General features: G+C 54.6%; 1 protein-coding gene across 1 annotated transcript in view; it reads right to left on the reverse strand.

Annotated features, from left to right (window-relative positions):
* Window positions 1-4,867, reverse strand: part of SDK1 (sidekick cell adhesion molecule 1) — a 398,446-nt gene that overhangs the window by 3,609 nt on the left and 389,970 nt on the right. The gene's annotated exons all lie outside the window — the stretch shown is intronic.

Raw genomic sequence — 4,867 nt, forward strand, 5'->3', positions numbered from 1 at the left:
CTGCTGTTTAAGCCGCCCAGTCGGGGCTACTTTGTTAGGTGGCCCGCGCCGACTGACACAGGGACACGAAGTGGAGAGACTTGGGTAGGAAACGTATTGAGCACAGAGGTACATGCTCATCCTCGCTGTTCTGAGTCTGTGTTTACAAATCTGCCAACTCCTTAAAATCTTAACCCCCGAATCACTGCGCGTGGCCCCTTCGTGGTCATCCGTGGACGCGCGCGGGGGATGATCGCGTCTCCCGATGGGCGCTGGGGTCGGCCCGGGCCACGCTCCGCCTCGTCTCAGCTCCCACCGTAAACGAGTGTCCCTTTTTGCGGTCTATCTGGTGCCCCGTCTTTGTGCATGTTCGCGCTTTGTGTTGGTGATTTCGCCGTCTGAAGTGGCCGCGACGGTGGTGCCGGCCGGCGTCCCTGAGTGACAGAAGGCTCGGAAAAAAAAAGGTGAGCGCCTTCTGATCAGAGCTGGAACCAGGCTGCCGGATTCGGGCCCATAATGACTCGTCGCCACGAGTCAGGGTGAAGAGTCGGCAGCACACAGAGCGAATCGGGGTCTTTAAACGGAAACCCCCGTGAACGAGGCTATACGCTGACCTGTCGGCGAGACTGCTGTGGCCAGGGTCCCCTCGGGAACAGCATCGTTCCTTGGGGGCCGTGGTCCCGTATTTGCCAATTCAGTGTTGGCGGCGACTTTATAGACCGCGATGAATGGGGACGATGAAAACACGCCGTAGATGCTTCCGGGGCGGGGTGGGGGTGGGGTAGGTTGGTACGATGCTATCGGGAGCAGGGTTTGGGGAGCTCGGGGTGCCCCTTCCTAACAGCTGTTTTAGAAGGGGGCCTTGAAAGGTGGCAAGAGGATCACGAAAGGACATGTCTTGATGGCCCGCGCCGTCCGCGTGCGGGTCCCCTCGGCCCGTCCTGTCCCCACCGCCATGGGTGGCAGGGAGGGTCACTGACCTTCCTCCCCTCCCATGCATTTGGCCTCCGTTGTCCCTAATGAGCGATGATGGAGGATGCGGCCTGTGCCAGGCTTGGGGCGGGAACGTCCTCGCTTTGACAGCGCTGCGAGCCCGTGGCGCCCGCGGGGCAGGTTCGCGGTTGAACCTGAACTTCCAGGGCGTTGGCCGCATCTGGCCCCTGTTTGTGTTCTGAGTTGGACAAAATATAAGTTTCTCTTTGAGAAATTTTTTTTTTGAAGTTATTTTTTGTTTCAACTTTGCTTTTCCTTTTGGTCACCTGGGAGGCAGAGTTATTTTGCCGTAAGATGAACCATATAAAGTCCCAGAAGAGACACAGAAGAAAGAAATGTGTCAGGTTTCCAGAAAAGAGGGCTGGTTTCCAATAAGGAGTTGAGAGTGTGTTTCGCTGGAACATGAGGAGAGCAAAGTCCTTTTACCCCGAGTTAACTCCGGGTGCCGCGTTCCCAAGCAGGAGAACCGCCGGCCGCCGAAGCCCCCCCATTTCTCCCTGAGAAAGAAGCCAGAGCCACGGAACTGTTGGTTACAGACACCGCCAGGGGGGGAGGGAGCCGGAAGTCAAAATGAGGGGCCGTCAAATAAGGAGAAACACGTTTTTCTGCTATTGAAATATAAGCTCTGTGTTTCAGTCCAGCACTCGTTTGGAGACATAATTAACGAGGGGAGGGAGGACGAGACGAGTCACTGCAAACGGATTCAGCAGAAATCAAGTCGAAGCTGGTCATCGACCTCGGCAGGGAAGGGGAAGACCGATTGGGAGGCTGAAGCCACCAGAAAATGAAGTCCCTGCCCCCCCCACCCCCCCGGCTTTCTACTCCGGACGAGCAACTGTTAATAAAATGAGAACAGCACATAAATGACACGCGGGGTCTTAAAAAATGAAACCATTAGCGTAACCACACACGCCGCTTAGCCTTTCCCTCCCCAGACATGAGAAATTCCTTAACCAGGGCCGATTAGCATTTTCTACCACTCTTGCAAGACATGCTACTTATTATAGGTGACACCATGATGCTAAAAAGATGCTTAGAAATAAAACCCAAGCTGTGATCATTCGGCTGAGTAAGATTCTCTGGTGTTGGCAGCCTCGTATATTTGCTAAAAATTCTTCTCTTCGCCAAGATAATGTCTCTGTTTACTGTTTATTGTTACGCATGCGTGGCAGGGTTGGGGGCGGGGCCGTGGTAGGCGGGGATGTCAGTCCACAGCTGGGGCGTGACAGACATGTCCTCTGTCTTCTATGTCTTTACGTCAACTTCATTTTGTCTCTGAGTCCCTACCTTGCTTGGCTGGTGGGAACACAGAGGCATTCAATGACATTCACCCCAGTGTCTTCTAGATCGAGCCTAGGTTTTGGGGTTTCACGTGGGCCAAAGGCAGTTGGGTCATGGATGGGTGAGGACAGAGATGCCCATTGCCAGCTCCTCCGGACCCTTCAAGTCTGAAGCTCTCTTTGCTGACTCTGAGCCAGGTGTGAGGTCCTGGAACCTTCGGTGGAACCGGGAATGCAGACCGAGCTCCTGAGCCATTGTCTCTGAGGTCCAGGTGCATTTTGGGGCCATTTCGAAGGCCTGGCACAGGCTCCCGCTGCTGAGGAGGGCTGCCATGCTCCCAGGAGAAGTTCCTTTTTTATCCAAAATTCTCCCTTCGTGTCCACGGTTCCCGCTGAAGTGCTGTTCTCTCTTCCAGCTGTTTTCTTGACGAGCTTACGCTTTTGAAACCAAACCAGGTACCGAAAGAGAGACTTAGGCAAGCACCTGCCGCCTCCCTTCCTGCCCCAAATCTCCCGATGCTGACAGTATCATCAGGGGGAGAGAGTAGGTAAGCCCAAGAAGAAAACAAATTAATGTCCTGAACGAAAGCTTCTGACATCGGCCTGGGGGATCCATGGCGTCAGTGGTGAATGAGGGGCGGGCCGTGGCGTCTCTGACCTGCCCTGAGTCTTGCTGGGCCAGCTCTTGGGGAGCATCGCGCATCTGCCTCTGATGAACGTGATCCAGCACGTTTTAATTGACGTTTTGGGAGTCGGCATTGCCGTTGATTTCGTCGGTAATGCTGGAGATCAAGATTTAAGGCTGCAGGTCCTCGGCCGTACGAAACGGAAGAATCCTAGAGGATGCAGGTGATGAACCATCTTTCAAACATGAGAAGTCTCGGAGAGACATTTATTCATTTATTCAGCTGAGTCTAGGAGCAACTGGAAATTTCAACGAATCTGAACGATTCTTTCAAAGAAGGCAAAATTGGGTAAAGATACGCGTGGGCAGGAAGTATAGACGATGGTAAGAAGCCTCCTGGGCAGGTGGGGGTGGCGTCGCTGACCCGCCACCGGGAGACACGAGGGTTAATTCTCTCTCCAGTAGAAAGAATGGATTTGTTCTCGCCCGTGTTTCTTTTTCACTTCTGGTTTCTAAAATCCGGTTCCGCGTCCAGCTCTGGGCGGGAGGGAGCGATGCGGCACCCGGGCAGCTGCCCGAGGACACTTTTGAGGAAGATGAGCAGGATTTCAAGCTCCCCCCATTGGGGAGGGGGGTGGGTTCCTATTCTTTTTCTCTCCAGGGTCACGGCGCGACTTGAATGCAGCCAGGAACCCAGACGTGAGGCTGGAGCACAGCCAGGGAGCACTCGGGGGGAGCTGCTAGTTCTCGCTCGAAGACAGAAAGAAAAATAAAAAGATTGGGGGGGGCTGCACCCAAAGCCGAGCGAGCGCAGAGCGCCCTGGGCTTCCTTTTCCTTCTCGTGTCCTCTGTTCTGTCACAGATCAGTCCTCAGACAGTCCCGGTGGCGGTGGCTGGTCAAGGGGCCGGCAGGAGCCAAAACTCTAGGAGCGGGAAGCTCTCCGGCACGTCCAGGGGTGACGCACAGTAACCGCAATGAGGAGTTCAGCGCTGGTCCTGGAGGGGGCGCCGTCTCCCCGTCCTCCGGGAGCCGGGGCCCAGATGTGGCCTGGTCGCGGCTGCGCCCGGCGGGAGGGCACAGCTACAGCCTTGAGCATTGGCCAGGGGGCGTGAGGGGAGCTTCGGGGGCCTGTGGGACGATAACGGGACATTTAACAGCCCTGTCGTCAGCGTCTCGGAGGGAGGGAGACTGAGTGTGCTGCTGAAAAATACTTGAAGTTCTGGTCGAAAAGGTCCCAATTTTAGAGGAAGAACCTACAGATTGGAGAAGCTAAGCGAGCCCCAAACAGGATGAACTTAAAAGAAGGCAGACGCGTCTTAATCAAAAAGCTCGAAACTAAGGACGAGGCAGCGTTTCGAGAGAAGCTGGGAAAAATAACAGCCACAAAACAGCGTGTTGTCTGTAAAGGAATAAAGATCTGCGCGATTACAGGTTTCTCACGAGGAAACATGGACGCCAAAGAGAAAGGTACGACATGTTTAAGGTGTATCGTTGAGCCCATGATACACGTAAATAGCGTGTATTTAAGCACAGCCCCGCCCAGGGGCAGCGGGAACCAAACTGGACGCGCCGAGGAAGCCACGCCCGACGGTGACCGGAAATCACGGGGAGAGACGCAGGGCGTGGGAAATGCGAACAGGAAGGTTCCCGTTTTCTCGCGCGCCCTTATCGTCCGAGCTCCTCTAAAAGACAAAGTGAAAACCGTAACAGTGTTTCGGCGAGTGGGTAACACGTCCGGGCGCGCTGTGTATAATAACAGGGAGGGGAAGGGGGATCGGATGGGACCGATGTTTCTGCATCTCGACGCAATGGTTAGTCAAAGTCTGAACGGTGAAGATGGAAGCCCTGGGGAAACCGGGAAGAAAATGACTGAAAAAACAGGCGACCGTTTCTAAAAGGGGTGAAAACGCCATGTTTGAAAATATTTACTTAGGGCAAAAAATGGGGGGACAGAAAACGCACGAGATGCGAAGAAAACGGATCGGAGCG

Source organism: Pteropus alecto, unplaced genomic scaffold (genome assembly GCF_000325575.1).
Source record: "Pteropus alecto unplaced genomic scaffold, ASM32557v1 scaffold40, whole genome shotgun sequence".
In the NCBI taxonomy this organism is placed as follows: domain Eukaryota; kingdom Metazoa; phylum Chordata; class Mammalia; order Chiroptera; family Pteropodidae; genus Pteropus; species Pteropus alecto.